The sequence below is a fragment of the Ambystoma mexicanum genome, chromosome 5q (assembly GCF_040938575.1).
Source record: "Ambystoma mexicanum isolate Mex_15411 chromosome 5q, UKY_AmexF1_1, whole genome shotgun sequence".
NCBI classification, from domain to species: Eukaryota; Metazoa; Chordata; class Amphibia; order Caudata; family Ambystomatidae; genus Ambystoma; species Ambystoma mexicanum.
In genome coordinates this window covers 465,634,710-465,653,898 of record NC_090933.1, presented here as the reverse complement: position 1 = coordinate 465,653,898, position 19,189 = coordinate 465,634,710, and positions in this window count along the sequence as shown.

Below are 19,189 nucleotides of genomic sequence, written 5' to 3'. Positions count from 1 at the left end.
TCAATCAGCTGGATAGCGAGTTCCTCAGGCAAGCCTAATGGTAGTATGCCAGAGAATTTCAGGATACTGTTTCAAAAGGCCTTCTCACACCACAGTGCTTCACTGCATTGCAAGAATAAGTTTGAAGATTTAGGCCTTGCAGAAATTCAATAGTTCTCTACTGCTTGCAAGAGTCTTGGCATCTGGATCTTGAAGAATGTTAAAGTTGGATGTAGAATGCTGGATAAGAGTGCTTCGCCGGAATCAGGAAAGTGAGTGGATCTGTGAGTCCCTATGTGTTGTCAGCTGTCTCTATTTATCCTTTAAAATGACATCACAACATGAGTGTATGGGCTGGCTTAGCTAAGATTGCCCCTGTGTGTGAGCTGGGATTGGGTCAAAACTTCATCTCCGACCTTGCATTTGAGTGATTGGATCAAGGCCGTATGATGTCACATTTTATGGTTTACTTTACAGTTCTTAGAAACCTCCCATTAGCAAATGGTTTCAAAATCAGATTTTATACTAAATATACATTTCTACATTGGTCACTTTTACACAAATCACACACAAAGATGCCATATTTCATGTAACACCTGTTCCTCAAAATCCCGTAGCTGTGGAGTCTTGTCTCAAGCTTTCTACAGAATTCTGTCCTTTTTGCTATGAATACAATTTTCAAACTTTATGCAAATTTCAACAAATTCATGTGTTTAACATAGGAATGTGTGTGTAAAGTTTCACAATTCTAGGATTCATACATTTCACATAAAACTACATATATTTCCATTTCTGTCCAGAACATGCTACACGGTGCTGCCGCCTCTTAAAACGTGCAGCCAAAAATGTGACTAACAGATATGTCCTTGGTATGTTTTTCACCATTTTGAATCACAAGCTATGTGTCTTTAAAAAATGTTCTTTGTTCATGCTTAACAGCAAATGGTATGCCCCTTTTTCTCTCCCTGGAGTCTAGGAGCATCCCCTCCCTGTTTGTTCCTTCCAGGAGCAATTTACGACTCTCTCACACCTCTGTTTCCTGGGCTGATGGGCCTGCTATTGTTCATTCTCTTTCTGTAGACAAGAGTCTGGGTTACCCCACAATTATCATCTCCCCGTGAGTTTCAACTGAGAAGGTATCCATTATGTACTGGCAAAAAAACTCAGGGTTTATGCCATTTTTGTGGATCTACGAACAGCGTTCGACAGTGTCTGTTGTATTAAGCTATGCCATATATTAAGAGAATAGGGAATCCCTGCAGATCTTTTAGAAAAGATCCAAGCCCTACATTATCATAATAGGGTTGCTGTGAGGTGGGGGATGAATGGTGAAACCATTCATTGCTTTGTTGTAGAGAAGGGGGTACAGGAGTGGTGTGTGCTGGCCCCCACCTTGTTTTGCCTATACATTAATATCATCATAGAGCCATTGCCGGTGGCATGTTTAGACCCCCCCAAAGTTGGGAGCAGATAGATTTCCGGCACTCCTATATTCAGACGATCCAGTCCTCCTATCCACAACCCTGATAGGGCTAAAACATAACTTAGAAATGTTTACAGAGAAGTTTCGATAACTGTCTATGTCATCTAATCTCGAGGAGACCAAGGTGATGGTCTTTGGTAGAAGAAACCGGAAGAAACTCAAACTAACCATCTCGGCAGGTGACTATGTGCTGGAGCAGGTGCAGCGCTATGACTACTTGGGAGTCAGAGTTGCTGAGGATCTCACATGGTCAGCTCGTCCTGTTAAAGCTGCAGCTACTGTGGAAAAACACAGCGGGTATACACTGTCTTTATAATAAAATGGGAAGGGGTGCAGTGACCCCTGCTATTAAATTGTATCTGGAACAGAGGAGGGCAGCAGCTTTGTATGGAGCTGAAATCTGGGGTCACTGTTCATCAGTGGACCTAAATCAGGTGGACAATGGCTTCCTAAAGAGCCTTCTTATGCAGCCCAAGGGAGCTCCGATGGCAAGTTTAAGCTGGGAGTGTACCCTAAAGCCCATTGGGGAAGTTACAGCCATGAAGCCTATTATGTACTTGGCAAGGCTCTGGAGCTCCCTGGAACTTGAAAAATACTGTGAAACTATGCTTAATTTGAAAGGCACTGTGGGTATGAGCCATATGCCCTGGCTGCAATTTATTATGTGGCTTAGAGAAGTTGGTTATAGGTCTTTTTTGGACTAGCCCGGAGAGCTTAACCCTAAGGGACAAGGCTGGGTTAAGGATTACGTGTAATGTGCCCATAATTAATCAGATGAGAATCTCATGTGAGGTTTTAAGCACTGGGGCGCTGTATATATCACTGAAACAGGTTTATGGTTTTGAACCTTATTTAGATTTGGTAACTCCTGTTTAGGCCCGGTACTTGTATATCCAATTACACACCAACAAAATTTGTACACAGAGCCTGGCTGTATAGGGCCAATTATTCAAAAACTGACTATAGAAACGGACTGGACGGTGAATTTTATACTTCCCTTGGATCATGGTTTTTACTAATTGTAATTTTAAAGATTTTTGAGCTAATGAGTTTTGCAAAATGCAATGGGATGGGTTGGTCATAGGCTCTGTCCCTATACCTGATGATTTTGTATTCCCTTGGACCATGGCTTTTACCACTTGAAATGTGACCTATTTTAAATAATGTGACTCAATGAATGTGTATATGATGTTATGTATGTGATCGTTTGTATGCTTTTATGGCTTTCAGCCAAATAACGTTATGTTCAACACACAAACTCAGCAGGGCACAGATACACTGTATGCTTTTTGCATGGAGCTTACAAAAGGGAGACCTGATTTGCAGGTCATCCTTTCTGAGATAGAATTACCTGAATCTTTGTATTAATTTGTCAAAATCTAAAGATGCCAGGGCTTCTACACCCTTATCAGATGACAATTCCTCATACTTCCTGTGTGTTAAATGTTGGTTTCTTAACACATCTGCAAATCTAATGTTGTAGATTTGCCTTTTTGATTGACATTTTAGGCAATTAGGAAAAACAGAAGAAAAATGTAATTTGGCACTACAGAGCCAACTCCTGCTTGGATTGTCTGGCTGTGCGGGTGTTGTGTGGGCAAAAGTGCAATATTTGTGTTGGAGAATGGAGGGGCCGGGGGATTCAAATGGAGTTCAGGGAGTCAAACCCACAATTGAAAATGGTTGGGTTGAAGTTCCAGTGTTGGAGCAGCGCCTATGTGGGTTTGGGGTATGACACCCCTGAAATCGCCATATTCCTGCCAGTTTATAGACGCAAAAATCAGCCTAAGAAAATCTGCCTTTTTTCAATGCAGCCTTCAACAGATGGGTTAATGTTATATAGAGAACAAGGAGAACAACAGGCAACATGCATGGGTTTTCATCTAAATGACTACTACCTCAACAGCATCTGTGCCACCAGCCCCGAAATGCACAGCTATAATGAAGTAGAAAGAAACATAGCATTCCTATGCATATACATCTGGTCTCATCCACATAAGCAGAGAAAGAATCTAAAAAAAACACTTATTTTGCATAAAACACATTTAATGTTGCAAGAAAATCTCACGTGGTCACCAAAATGAAACAGAGTAAAATGGTGATAATGTTGATTTATTCAAAACAAGTGCAAAAAGTGAAGTCAATGTAATTCAAAGAAGGTCCACCATCACTAAATCTTCGAAAGATTAACAATTATCACACGAGGATAAACCCATTTAAAATAATAAACTGGGTCATTATTATCAGCTGTAAGACATGGCATATAACACTACTACCCGATCAACAAAAGGGAAGGTCCCCTGCACTCACACACAGACCACAACCAAATGATCATTGACAATCTGTGCAAACACAGCATTTGCAAATAGAGGTGAACAATATGGATCTCAAACTCAAAGAGGGAAACATCTGCATACAGATGATACAAATCTGATTCTGTGCAAACACCAAAAGAACATTACTGGACCAACACTGGCTACATTACTACATTGGCTTGAACTACTGAAGAGATTCTGATCTAGGTAGGGCATTATCACATATGCCGTAAAATAAGACAGGGCTGGATTAACTCCAGCTATCTACATCTGAATTCTGTTGAAAAAATATCTTCTACCTTCATGCAAAGGTAAAGCAATGTTTGCCGATATGGACATTCCTCGCCTCATTTATCATTTCTCTGAAGCCCTGATGAACTCTGCAAAGTTGTTGGAACCTTAGATTATGACATCCTAAATTTTGTATTTTTCATTGTATTCAAGAGAACAATGGCCCTGTAAGACTGGTCTCTCATTGTGGTCATAGCCATTAGTGCAAGCAAAATACCTATAATATAGTGTAAATCAGTATCTATGATTCAAAGACAGACAAGATTCCAATATCTCACACTGCAGCTACACATCTTTTCTGTGGTCTGTAGAAGAGATGTCAAATGGCAATGACTAATTACTGTGCTGAATGCCAGTGGCCAGTAGGATTCATTATAAGGTCATGTCGGGAATCCTACTATCTCGAATATTAGGGTTCTTCAGGGCTTGATCCTTTCTGCCTGGTTCTCTAAAACCTATCTGGCACCCATGTCTGATCGCATTGCCTTTTTCTCAAGCTCCTTTCAAGGTTAGGCTGATCACAAGCAAATCGCGTTCATATGATTTTGGCCTGCCTTTATTAGACTCAGGCATGGATGTTTGAAAATAGGCTGTCTCAATGATCTGGTCACCTTGCAACTACTTTCTTCATACGGCATGCTGTGGATTTGGGTGCCTCACTGTTAGAGGAACTATCATCCCTCTTCTCTCTGTGAGCTGATGAGCCATGTGGAAGGCATTTCCCATTGTGCTTTTGTGCATCTTTCTTGAAAGGAGGGTGCAAAACATTTTCCTTTCCCTCTTTTGATTTACTTTCACGGATTTCCCAATCAACTGTTTAAATACGGTATGGTCACTAAAATAATGTGATGCCAAATCCAATCTAAGTGTAAGACTAATTTACCACCAAATTACCGCCACTATTTTACAGTGAGAAAATACCGCCAAATCCCAAATTTACCCCAGTAAGACAAAATATCTAAATATTAAATATATATAAATGTGTTGGCTATAGCCTTTTTCTGGACTTGACTGCTCACATATCTGTCAGCAGCTTTTGCAAGCTTCCTAGGTTCTGTGATATTCTTGTCTACTAGATGCTGGTGTAATTCCATTTCACAATTTCTAAGGACATTGTAGGGTGCATTTAAAGGCCCCAAACAGAATTCTGTTTCAAATGAATGGCAGGATTGTAAACACCAAAACAAAAACGGACTAGCCTTTGTTTTTGTTTTTCAAGTAAAATTAAAGAGCCATGTGGAAAGAGGCTTACCTGTCATTACCAATGGATAAACAGCATTTGTATTTAAAAAAGATGGAGGAATCAAAGGATGGTTGAGTGAGCATCATGCTGTGTGGCAAAATAGCTTGCAGTGGTGGTGTAGCAATGAGTGGGATATGTATGAGGCTGTGAGTCTTAGTAATTTGTTTTTGCGTGAGATTTGAGGCTAGATCAAGGGTTTGCAAGTAAGGGAATGAATGGGGGAGATGTGGCAATGTTGTCTTTGGGAGTTGGTTGAAGTTTTGTAGGCCAACGGCAAAGACTGCAGTCTGTCTGGGCCAATCTACATCTACAATGCCCATTAGCTGTGCCATCTGTGCATCCTACATGATGGCCTTGAATGCCGCAATCTACATCTGAGGTGACTCCTTCCATCTGTACAACGGAGCTGGAGATCTGTGTAAAGATGGCCACTGCTTCCCCTGATTGCGGGCTGACTTGTAGTGCGGTTCGTTTCAGCCACCCTGCCCCCCAGTACTGTTTGGCTCAGCCAGGCCTAACCTACCTCCACCCCTAAGCCTGCAGGTGATGCTGGCATAGTCTGGCGCTGGAGGCCAACGGTAAAGGCTGCAGCCTGTCTGGGCCCTGTCTGGGCGCGTACAGCACCACAAATCCTTTTCCACATCTTTTCACATCTGATATCTTGATACACCTTTCATCATCATGAATAATTCATCTGATGTAACACCCTTCACCATGATAGCCATTGTGGTGTAAGATAAGGAGGGCAACACCACCGACTTGCCCATTTCTTACATCTTTTCCTGATCGCTCTAGCCACCAAACTTTATCTCCTTTATCCTTTGCTGCATGCTGGAAACTGCGGCCTGTTTTGATATTGACATTACCACCACTGTATCCAAAGTTAATCCTTCACATCTTCATGTCTACAACTAAGCAGTTAACTAGGGACTGTATGAAGTTTCACACTCACCGGGACATTAAAGCAGACGTGCTACCACAACACTCTTTTAGGACTGTACCTCACTGAATCCAGCCACCAACGGCTAGAGTAACTGGTGCGGCCCCCGCTTTACCATACTGTGCTAATTTACCAATTTTGTCTATCATGCTTGTTTGCTCACCTGTAGTAGCACCCCGCACCATGAAGTGAGGCTCTACCAGATGGCGTTCACTTACAGATTTTGTTGATCATGCTTGTTTGTTTGCATCCCTGAAGTAGCCCCGTGCACCATGAGGTGAGGCTTTGCCAGATTGTGCTCGCCTAACATTTTTGTCTATCATGCTTTTTGCAGACCTGAAATAGCCCCCCACACCATGAGGTGACACTTTACCAGATTGTGCTCACTTACCTAATTTGTCCATCATGCTTGTTTTCACACCTGAAGTCGCCCCTCACACCATGAGTTGAGGCTTTGCAGATTGTGCTCCCTTTCTAAATATGTCCATCATGCTTGCTTGCACACCTGAAGTAGACCCCCGCACCATGAGGTGAGGCTTTGCCAGATTGTGCTCACTTACCGAATTTGTCCATCATGCTTGTTTGCCCACCTGAAGTTGACCCGCGCACCATGAGGTGAGGCTTTGCAGATCGGGCTCACTTACCAAATGTGTCCATCATGCTTGTTTGCGTACCTGAAGTTGACCCCTGCACCATGCGGTGAGGCTTTGCCAGATTGTGCTCAGTTACCATATTTGTCTATCATGTTTGTTTGCTCAACTGAGGCAGCCCCCATACCATGAGTTGAGGCTGTATCAGATTGTGCTCACTTACAGATTTTGTCTATCATGCTTGTTTGCACATGCGACATAGCCCCTCGCCTGATGAGGTGAGGCTTTAGCAGACTGTGTTCACCTTTTTTGTCTATCATGCATGTTTGCACACCTAATGTAGCCCTCCTGCACCAAGAGGTGAGGCTTTACCAGATTGTGCTCACTTACTGATTTTGTCTATCATGCTTGTTTGCACACCTGAAGTAGCCCCCCACACCATGATGTGTGGCTTTACCAGATTGTGCTCACTTACCAAATGTGTCTATCATGGTTGTTTGCTCACCTGAAGCAGCTCCCATACCATGAGGTGAGGCTGTAACAGATCATACTCACTTACCTATTTTGTCTAGAATTGCTTGTTTGCACGCCTAAAGTAGCCCCCCACACTGGGAGGTGAAGCTGTACCAGGCTGTGCTCACTTACTTATTTGTTGTCCCCACCACCATGATGTAACCCATGAATGCTCTTGCACTTTATGATCTGTACAATGCACTTTATGTAACTAGCATCTGAATACCTCAAACAGGACCAAAGAGGTGAAGTCCTTGTCTTTGGCCTTACCTAAGGACACTGGCACTGAAGATTCCTAGATGGGCCTGTTAAAGTAGTGGGTGAGGGGTTGGGTTGAAGGTGGTACAGGAGGTAGAGCTAGGACATGGAACCAGTGCCACTGACTGCACAGGAGGAAATATCTTACATGTTTCCATGCTCCAAACTTCCTCTTGCTCCTGCTCCCCTATTCCCCATTAATTTTCCCTCATTTGAATACACTATCGCCACAATCACTGCCCTCATGGCATACATATTATCTCTCTGTACCTGGTCTGGTAGGTTAATTCTTCTATCACCTCTTCCAAATAATTGACTCTCTTCCTCCCAATCACCACCTCGTTGTCATTGGTGATTTCAACTTCCTCTCTCTCACTGGCAAAGGTCAAGATGCTCCTCTGATCTCCAACTCCATCTCACTGCTCTTTAAAACAACTCCTCTACTTTTTGATTCTGAGAAAGGTGACTTCCATCTCTCTCTCATTTTGCCTAAATCCTCCCTATCTAAGTGCCTCCAAAAATCTCTCAACTCAATTCAATTCGCTCACCTCGTAAACCCACATCCATCTCCTCTATGCTGTCTGCAAATGATCTTGCTCTCTACTTTGCTTCTATAATTTATATCATTCACACAACCCTTGCTACTTCTTTCTATCCCCTCCTGCTGGTCTCTTTTCCCCACCACTCCTACCCTCCTTTGCTGCTACTATGTCTTCCTTTCCCCCAACAACCCTGATGAGATTCTGTCCCCACACATTGTGAAGCACATAGATCTGAGTGTTGCTCCATATCGTGCTTCCCTCTTTAACTCCTCTGTTGACAATGCCACTTTTCCTTCATCCTATAAGACAGCTACTTTCATCCCTCTCCTTAAGAAACCTAGTCTAGATCCTAAATGACATGCTAACTTTCACCCTGTCTCTCTTATAGCACTCTATTACAAAATCCTAGGGCAAATAGTATTCAATTGACTCACTGAGTATCTTGATACTCACAACCTTTGGGACCCTCTTCAATCTGGCTTTAATAATAATAATAACTTTAATGTGATATAGATTTGAAAATAAATTCAAACTTTACACATAGTATAAATTACATACATTAGAATAAGAAAGGCAGATCATCAAATATATCATATATCATATACAAGTATCAATCTAACAACAACATATATATGAAAATATTTATAAGAATATGTGTATAAATATAATAGGACATCAAACAAAGTTTCTTTAATAGTAAAATAAAATATTAAGACTTCCATTAAAACAATTCTTTGTCCATTATATTGACAGTGTCAGCGCCGTAAGAATGAGCATTGCATCTCTCACCCACTGCTATCCTAACCAGAGTACGTAGATCAGTAAATGTGGCATACCTAACCAGTTCAAACAACACCAGCAATCTTTATCCCACCATAATCAGACGTTTCAGATCAGAGTAAAGAACTCAGGTGTTTTTCGATCTGTTGCCACACATTGTACAATGCAATAAACAAATGCATATTGCTAGTATTAGTGCAATAGCGCCAGAAAGAGGTTCCACGTATGTTAAACGGGTCGTGTACGAATTCCCTGAGATATTTAAGTATAGGCTGTTCCAACATCATACACTCTGTTAACAAATGTTTCGCTGTTTCCACGCATTCAGGATATTTACATACACGACAAACTCGATCACTAGCAGGAATTTTTTCTCTGACTCCTGTGATATACAGGGTTGGTAGTTGCTCCATTCGGAACAAAATAATGAACCGTCTAAGCCTTTTGGTGGGGCAGAGATGTAGATATGCTTGTGGTTGCATTAAGGTATATAATATATATTTAATAAAGTGGTAGGAGTTTAGGCTGCTTAAGTGTGAGAAATTCTCTAGCCAGTCCCACAAATCCACCTTTTTACCAAGTGCTGTTAGCACCTCCTTAGAGACTGTTTCTCCTCTATGCGTCCAGCCTATGGTCGCAAGAAATTTGGTCATATCTTCCAGAAGTGGGGAAGTGGAATGTTTTTTGCTCACTTCTTGATGGATCACAGCCAATAATTGGTTGGAAGTACCATCCTTCATTTTAAGATAGAATCCTGCTCTCCTCTTGAGTACTAATGCTTTAAGAGAGGGCAGGCCCAGTTCAAGCCTAATCAAGGCCATAGGGACACTAGAGGGTAAGCCGAGTATCCGGCGCCAGAATTTGCCCTTTATCACTTGCAGCCAGGCGAGGTCAGTAGTGAGAAGAGTCTCCAGGCCATATATAATCATGGGTGCGAACACTTGTAAATATAGATGTCTTGTCCCCCACAAGGTAAAGCCACCCTGCTTCTTTGTGAAAGATGATATTAATGCTGTTACTTGCATAGCCCTGGTTATACGCCCTTGCCTGCTCAAGGAGTAGTCACCTAGTGGCTCAATATCTACTCCAAGATATCTATAGGATGGAGCATACAGTATGTGATTGTTGTATACCCATAAGTTCACTCTGGAAGCTCTACTCCTGGTAAATCTGAGTACCTTTGTTTTATCTAAATTTATAGACAAGCCGTTGTTCTTAGCGTAATCCCACAAAGTGACCGCGGAACGCCTCAGTCCGGCTATGGTGTTGTCAGATATGACCAGGTCATCAGCATATGCTAAGACACTACAGGGAACCTCACCGATTTTTGGAGGGCAAATATTTGTCTCCGCCAATGCTGCAGGGATGTCGTAAACATATAGATTGTAAATGAGGGGTGCAGTTACGCATCCCTGCTTTACCCCCCTATTCTGGGTCACCTGTGTAGTCATACTGCCTTCCTGATTTAATCTGAGGCAGGCAGAAGTGTTGTGATGTAATTGTCTAAGGTAATATAAGAGGCCCGGCGGACAACCCATTTTTTCCAACTTCACCCATAACCTTGCTCTAGGTATAGTGTCGAAAGCAGCCCTAAAGTCTATATATAACGCATATAGCGGGGGCTGTCCCTTGCTCAGTGCACGTGTGCGAAGCATGTCCATCACCCAGAGGTTATGGGAGGTGGAATAGTCTCGCCGGAAAGCACATTGGAACCTACTGAGGATTTTAGTTTGTTCCACCCATTTCTGCAGCTCATTGAGCAATAGTGCCGCAAAAAGTTTGCCAGTGATGTCCAACATAGAAAGGAGCCTATAGTTGTTGGGGTCTGTACGGCTACCTTTTTTGAACACAGGTATCAGAATAGCCGTTTGCCAAGAGCGGGGGATGGTCCCCTGAGCTAGGATCTTCTTAAAGAGAATGGAAAAGAGGTGAGCCCAGAATGCAGGGTAGTTCTTTATAACTACATTAGCCAACCCTTTAGGACCAGGGGCTCTGGAGGCCTTAAGGGTAACCAGTTTATTATAGATGGCCTCGGAAGAGACATCAAAAGGCGGGGGAAAGGGAACCTTCTCTAGTGTTATCCTAGTGGTCTCAACCTCTCCCGAATTACGCCCTAATAAAAATGTTATCCATGTTTCTTTGCCTATTGGATTAGCTAGTGGCCCCTTAACCTTCTCTCTGTTCTCGTTTAGGAGTGACCATATATTACGAGAATTTCTAGTACAGATAGTTTGTATGAGCCTTTGATGTCTATTGTTCCCTTCTGACATTTTTATGCTCTTAACACAGGCTCTATATCTGCATTTCGCTTTTCTAACTTTCTCATAATATTCCTCTCCCACTATGCTCATGCTCCTGAGCCCCCTTATTTCGGCTCTATATCCTCTCTTAGCATCCCGGATTCCCTAGTTATAATAGGGAATTCTGCCCTTAGGCTTTAACATGCACCCAGTTTTTGTTGTAGCATATAGGCCAGTAAAACCCCGAATCCAATCCTCTATATCATTCGCTGTCATATGCTCGAAGTGAGGAAGGTCCCATACGTCAGCTGATTTAAGAGCTTCAGAAGCCTTCATTATGTTCTTCTCTGACCAAATTATTCTGGTACCAGAGCAGTTGGTATGTATGCTTCCGATATTAGAGTGAGGGAGAGAGGAAGTAGGGAGATGGAGAGAACAAAGGAGCAACGCATGGTCGCTCCATATGTTATGAGTTACAGTCATGTCCACAACTCTAGACTGCATCTCAGGGCACATGAAGATGTAGTCCAGTGTGCTACACGCTTTGCCATTAGTCCAAGTATTTTTCCCGGGCCGGTCTCCCAGTGTGCGACCATTGATCATACTAAGGTCCCAAGAGTCGAACAATTGCAACCAGCCTAAACCTTCCCCCTCCCTTCTTCCATGCGTCATCACACATCTTTCACTGAGTTCAGGATTAGGGGATAAAAGGAGGTCGCCTGTCATATGGCAATTGAAATCCCCCATCACCACTACTGCAGTATTTCCGGGCCTGAGTGCCCAATAAGACAAAACCTCCTGAATTGCTTCTTGTAAGGATTCTCTTACCACGGCACCTGGTGGGTTATAGAGATTTAACAGTAAGAATCTACCCAACTCGCCTTCATTTACAAAATCAATCTCTACCGCTAATAGGTAGTCCTCAGCTTTACACTTTATCTTTCGTGATGTCACTGTGTTCACCACCCCTGTAAGTAAACCCCCAAATGTGCGGCCCTTGTCACCCCTTTTGGCAGATGACTGATATGTAACAAAACCGTCGAGGAGTAGAGGGTCAGAGGGCCAAGTTTCCTGGAGGCAGATGCAACTATGTTTGGACAGTAACGCAACTGAAACCTCGGGCCTCAAGAGATGTGTAAAACCTCGACAGTTCCACGAAATTAAAGAAAAACATCAATGATTCTGAAGTACTCGAGGGAGGGATGCCAGAAGTGATTGGAGTGCAAGCTGAATTTCAGCCAAGGCAGAGCTTTCTACTGCTACAGACTTGGCTTCGATAGCAGCTGGTGCCGGTGTAACCGTAACCTCAGAATCGTCATGAGGGTCCCTCTCCTGGGGATCCACGTCTATGTCAATGTCTACAGCCCTCAATTCTTCCTTAAAGTTTCTAATTAGATGCGCAGTGGCCAGAAAGGTGCAGTGTATAGCCGAGATGTGTGAGTTAGGCACCTGTAATGGTTCAATGAACAAGAAGTCATCACATTTCAAGACTCTGAGTTGAGGTATGTAATGAAGTCTAGTTAGGAACTCCGAGCGTGACAGCCAGGGGTTTTTGCCACTAGGATACAGATTCTTGATGAAGCAGATGCGGTTCTTGTTGCTCTCCTCCACCGTACTTTTTTAGGGCATGCCGTATAGGCTCAGATGGTTCTACTACTGCTCCTATTTCTGACCATTCTTCGGGGCATACGTGGAATCTGGAGTCAGGATCCAACTCAGGGTCCCCCAGAAAGGTATCTTCTGGCTCCACCACTATGGATTTCTCTCCCGGTACTAACCATCCGGCGAGCGAACCCTTTGTTTCTGCCGCTCGGGCTACTGCTCGTGCTTGTCTTTTCCTAGCTTTTTTAGAGCGAGTTTCCGGGGCCATAAATGGCTCTACAGTAGGAATAAAGTTACTCTTTGTTGCTTTCTTGTTTTTAAGTGCCTTCTTGGCCAGTCTGCGTTGTTTCCGAGTAAGAAATGAGGTAGCCCCGGCACTTTGTGTGGGTTCCAGTTCCTTAGCGGATGCTGAGGGTATATCCCCCTCTGGGATATTCCCGTAAGGCGTGTCGACTTCCCCAAGCGGGACTTCAGGCTCTTCAGATTCTTCTACAAAATGTACAGCGTCAGAAAGATTTTTCTCTGCATCTTCGTAAGGAGGATCCTTGTGTTCTAACGCCCAGGTGATTGTGTTAGTGTTTGTCAGGATACGTCCTGACATTTGCAGAAGTATTTTAAGTGCAAATTGGAGGGAGACCACCGAAGATTGTAGCTCGGCTATCGCAGTTATGCTTGGATGTAAATTTTTATCATCTTCAACCTCGTTTTCAGGTTCGTCCTCCATTGATGCCATCGCTAGGTTTGGAGAAGCGGACAAACGACTGATATTACCCTCGGGTGTTTGTTTCTCTGTATGTGTATTAGGGTTAGCCTTGGGAGATGTTATGCTGCTAGATACCTTCGGGGGGATCTGAGATAGCATACCTCTCTGTATGTCTAGACAGAGGTCAAGCAGCGAGTTGTTGTCTATGTCATCAAAGTTAGTGGAGTTTAGGGTAATATTACTAATTGGCACAGATACCACCGTTTCCTCGTTAATAGTTGAGTTTATTTCAGGAGGAGGATTTGCTACAAAGAAATCGGTGATCGCTCCTTGAGCCCCATTGTTCTTCTTGGTCTTGTCTCCTTTCTTTTTGGTCTCTTGATTTTCCTTCACAGGTTTTACCTTAATTTTCCGAAGGTTATAGATGGAGTGGGGAGCTCTTTTCCCTCGTTGCATTATTACGGCTAAGCTCCACTTCAGTTATCTGGGTCCCAACTCAAAACACCCCTCGCTTTTTCAATGAAAGCGGGATGCCTACAACGGCCTCTTCCAATAAGCTCACACTGGGCAGAAAGGGATAGGCTTTGCTGACCACCCCCCAGCAATGCGCACCAAGGTGCTTACTGGGTCAGAAGGGATCCAAGGGGATTTTATCCCCCCCGCAGTCTCCCCCGCCGATGTCTCTCAGCACTCACACCTATGCGCATGTACTGTGCAATATTCGGGGAAGAAAGCCCGCTAACGGACCGCTTACATAGAGGCTCACTGGACCTTGGGCCTCTATGTATATTTATTGCGCATTTTATCAGTTTAAGCTGCAGGCAGCGCCTCCCCTCTATGTAGAATCGAAGGTGGTTGTACAGGGGGCCACTTTTCCACCACGCCCTCCGTTTGTGCAATGTACACTGTGCCCCAGCACTCCCGATTGGAACAGGCTTACCGTGTCTCTATATCACTGTGTCCCTGAATCCGCGGAAATCCGCGGACATCCACGGGTGACTTGCACGTCGTACGGCCAGCGCTGCAATCAGCACCTGTCCGTGCAGTCAGTCACGATCCGCGGGAATCCACGGGAGACTTGCACGTCGTACGGCCAGCGCGGCAATCAGCCCCTGTCCGTGCAGTCCGTCACTATCCGCGGGAATCCGCGGGGGTCTGACCACCCGCTGTGCTGGCCATCCGTTGCAGCCACTCACTCTCCGCCTCTGATTCCCTCCTCCCTCGTCGAGTTTCCGGTTAGAGTAAGGGACCTGGGATTCCAAAGAGACCGTCAAGCGGCACCTTGCAAGAGCCGTCACGCACGCACAGCTCTGTAAGGCCGCCTCCGACAGCAACTATAACAACCCACTGATGATGGTTACATGCCCAAGAACGACAGAACTGCAACTGTAGAACACACTCATGATAGCGTTCCCTAGTATTGCCAATACTTCAACTGATGGCATCGATATCTCTTTCCAATTTCATGAGCCCAGGCGTCACAAAATGTAATATACCATACATCCGCTTGATAAGTTCTCAGGAAACTAACTGCGTTCCACGTGTGAGGGTGCTAAACGTCAAAGGCTCTAAACTCAATCCGGCTCCCGTTTTTTCGGTTTTTTGTTTTTTTTCAATCTGGCTTTTGACCTCTGCTTTCTTCGGAGACTGCTCTCCTCAATGTCAGCAACTCCACCTCTTCCACTCGTCATGCTAACCTTTCATCTATTCTCATACTTCTCAACCTCTCTACTGTTTTTGATACTGTCGACCATTCGGACCTTCTCTCTACATTATCTCTCCTTGGCATCAGACATAAGGCCCTCACTTGGTTTGTTTTATACCTTACCCCTCTACACTTTCAGGTGTCCTGGAACAGCCTTACCTCCCAGCTCACCCCCCTTTCTGTTGGAGTTCTCCAAAGGTCTGTCCTTGGTCTACTTCTCTCCACTCTCTATGCTTGAGTTCTTGGCACCCTGATCTTGTCTATTGGCTTTCCCTATCAACTCTTCACTGACAACACTCATTTCTTCTTCTCCTTTCCCTCCTATTCAATGAGCTGTTGTCAGAAATTTCTAATTATCTCTCCGCCATCTAATATTGGATGGCGGTTCACTCATGCTCAGCTCCACTAAGTTCTGTATTTCCCAGCCAAACAGGAGATCTCTTCCACTCACCCTCTCCTTCTCTTCTCTCCTGACTATCGTCCTTATTCTTCTTTCATTCGTAACATTGGTGTCATCCTTGACCCATCACACAACTTCTCGCTCTTCATCTCCAAATCTGCCAATGCAGCCAGACTCGTCAATATCAGAACAATTTCTCATCTTCTTCCTTTCAATACTGCTAAACAGCTAATCTCCTCCTTAGTCCTTTCTAGTTCTGACCACTGTGCCATTCTCCTCTATGACCTTCCCAACTATGCTTTTTCCCCTCATAGCAAAGTCCTCAACTGTGCAGTCTGCACACTTTTCAAAATGTCTCTCTTTACCTCTACCTCCTCTGCCTGTTGTCATATTGGCTGGCTATCTCTGATACAAAGGGCTAAGTAAACACTTCTTCTTATCATCTTTAAAAGTATCCATGGAATTGCCCCCACCCCACCTATCTGCTCATCTCACTCCCCACTCTCCTTCTGCAGTACGATCATCCTCGGCTCACCTCCTTGCCACCACTGGAGCCCCCTGCACTTCTTCTCATTTCCATGCTCGCTCTCCTTGCTCCCCTACTCTGGAACGCTATTCCTCTCCTTCTTTGTACTACTCCAACTCTACCACTATTCAAATCAATCCTCAAAGCACTCCATACTGAAGAAGCCATTTCATAACAGTCTACGCTACTGCATTACCCTGTTTTACTCTTTTCCTGTGTGGACAACCCGACAGCACTTTTCCGTCACCCCACATTCCTTAATTTAGCACCTCCTCCCACCATCCCATACCTATGTCATTCTGTCCTGTCCTCGTCCGTGGTTTATGTTTCCACATTCCCCTGCAACATCTGGTCTTTAAGTCACATTTTCTCTTCCCCGATTGTAAAGGACCCAGTGTCACATTTTGTATGTGTTTTTGTGCCAAAAATGCATTGATTTCCTTGTGATTTTCTTTTCAGAAAAAAATATAAATCTGCTCACAAGGCTTGGGAGGAGTTTTAAAATTGCTGCCATAGGCAGAATACATCCATGATGTTTCTTGGTGGGCTGGGGAGGTTGCAGAATGCAGACCCATGTCACGTGACCAATGACACTCAATGCAAATGAGGAACTAGCCACTCACAATTTCTGGTAAGTATTGCTATTGAAAGCAGGAAAATCAATTGAGGGTTTTGGGTAGGCTGAAGGGGGTTTCCGAGGAAGCCCCTGGTTATGTGGCCAGAGGCCCTCAATGAGCAGGAACAATTATCTGTTTACAATCCCTAGGGGGAGTTTACAATTTGCCACTCTAGAAGGGAAAACTAATGTTATGGTTCTATGTGTGCTGGAAGCGGGTGCACATGAAGGAGCTGGGTCACGTTACCAATGTCATCCAGTGCACAAATGAACTGGAGACTCACAAGCCCTGAGAGGCCTTTTAAAGTTGTTCCTCAAGTATGGAAAAGCCCGTGAGGGTTTTGGGCCTGCTGAATGAGATTCAGGAGGCAGAGTCTGGCCACGTGACCATTCACACTCCTTGCACGGGAGGATCTAGCTAGTCACAAGCCTTGGAAGGTATTTTAAAGTTGGTACATTAGGCCGAAAAAAAAAAGAAAAAAAAAAAGTTGGTACTTTAGGTGGCGAAAAAACCCGGATTGCTTTTCTTGGGCTGTCGGAGGTTCAAGAGACAGAGGCGTGTCACGTGATCTTTGACACTCACTGCACAGGAGGATCTAGCTATTCAAAAGCCCTGTGAGAATGTTTAAAGTGTTGCTCAAGCCAGATATAATCCATTGATGATTGTGGGCGGTGGGGTTGTGGGTACCGGAGGCAGAGCTTTGTCTCTTGACCAGTGGCACTCACTGCACATGAAGCTGTAGTGATACCAATGATCTCCCAGTTTCATGAAGTGGCAAAGTCAGTATTAAAAGTCACGGATTCTGGTTCCATTTCTGACAATAACAGTCACTAGACAAAATACCTCATACGAAACAGTTTTCCTTAGAGCGCTACCAATGTACAAGTGAAATGATATTTTTGTGTAAACACAATCTTCTTATGATCATTTATTAAGAGTATATAAAGATTCGTTAGTCTCAGGAGGGCAGCTCAAGGCAACGCGCTGCAGAGCAACACAGGTTCGATCCCCAGGTCCGCCCTTAGAAACATCTGGGTATTAAGCGAGCGTGTTATAAATAACCAATTACATTATATGGCAACTATAAAATTGTCTAGTGGACTGGAGTCAACCATTGACGAAATTAAACTGAACTGGGCACTGCATGTTCCTTCTTTCACTCAAAATGGTCCTTTGCAAGCCTTGGATACTGCCTCACTAAATGAGCAAGGTTAGAGTTTTCATTGTGCCTGTAAAATAAAGCCCTCCACTACTCTCAGAAGACACTGTTAACATCTACATTCCCCATTCTTGGCATTGGTGTGTATTTGGCTTTAATTTGATGTCTCGAGCCCAGTGGCATAAAAAAAAAAATCCAATACAATCTTGCAATCAATGTTTGCAAATCCTGCATTCTTTGTTCCTTGCCTGTGATGTACTACAGATGACTGGATTGTTTGTTCTAAATCCAAACACCTCTAATGTGCAATAAGCTCTCAGGAGACAACCTACTGACAAGCTTGATCCGCTGAGCCATGCTATCCTGAGCTGCAGAATTTCTTGCAACTGGATCACTTGCTTTTCGCGTAGACTTGTACAATCAATCGTCAGATCCATGCCCTCCAGCAAAGATGTGTCCATTTAAGAGTATCTGTCAATTATGTTTATGGCTCCCCATTGTATGGTGTTTGTTTTTCTCTGGGTTGTTCCAAATTTACTTTTTACTAATATCATCTGTATATTTCCAGGTATGTTTTTCATATTGCAGAGTGAAGCGCCAATCGATAGGTTTTCCCATGTATTAAATATTTATTTTCAGAGACACTATAGAGCTAAAACAAATGTCACATGGTCTGTAATAGAAATGCAATTTCCCATTGGCTGGTAGCAGTTGTGAAAAGTCCCCACACCACCCAGTAAAAAGTATGGGCAGATTTCACGTGTTCGATAACTCAAATAACCAGTTTTAACTGCCCAGGAACAGCTATCACTAGCCCCACATGACCAGTAAAAAGAAGAGCCAACCACAAAAGGACCAGTAACTGTTCTGACCAGTGCCCATTTACCCCGTAACAGTGATAGCCAAACACTGCAATGACAAATAGCAGGCATGTCCATTGCCCACAATTTCCAGTAACAGGTATGTTGTCACTGAGACAAGTAGGATCAATGACGGAGGGACACAGAATTATGGGAACACAGATACGTTTTTCTGAGTTTGAACATATAAAGGATGGTTTCTATTGAATTCAGAAACAAAATATTTGTTACAATCAGTCCTCCAGGCCCCTCCAAGTTGGGGTGGGCTGTTTTAAACAGCCCCTGTCTTGAGAGTGTTTGAGTGTCCCAATCTCTTCTTTCTTGTTTTGGGTTGTTGAGTAGTGTTCTTGCCTGGTCCTGGTCTCCTTGGATTGATGTGAACCCCCTTTGCAAGCATCCCAAGCTATAAGTAGGCCTACATGTTGACAACTATAGTGACGGAG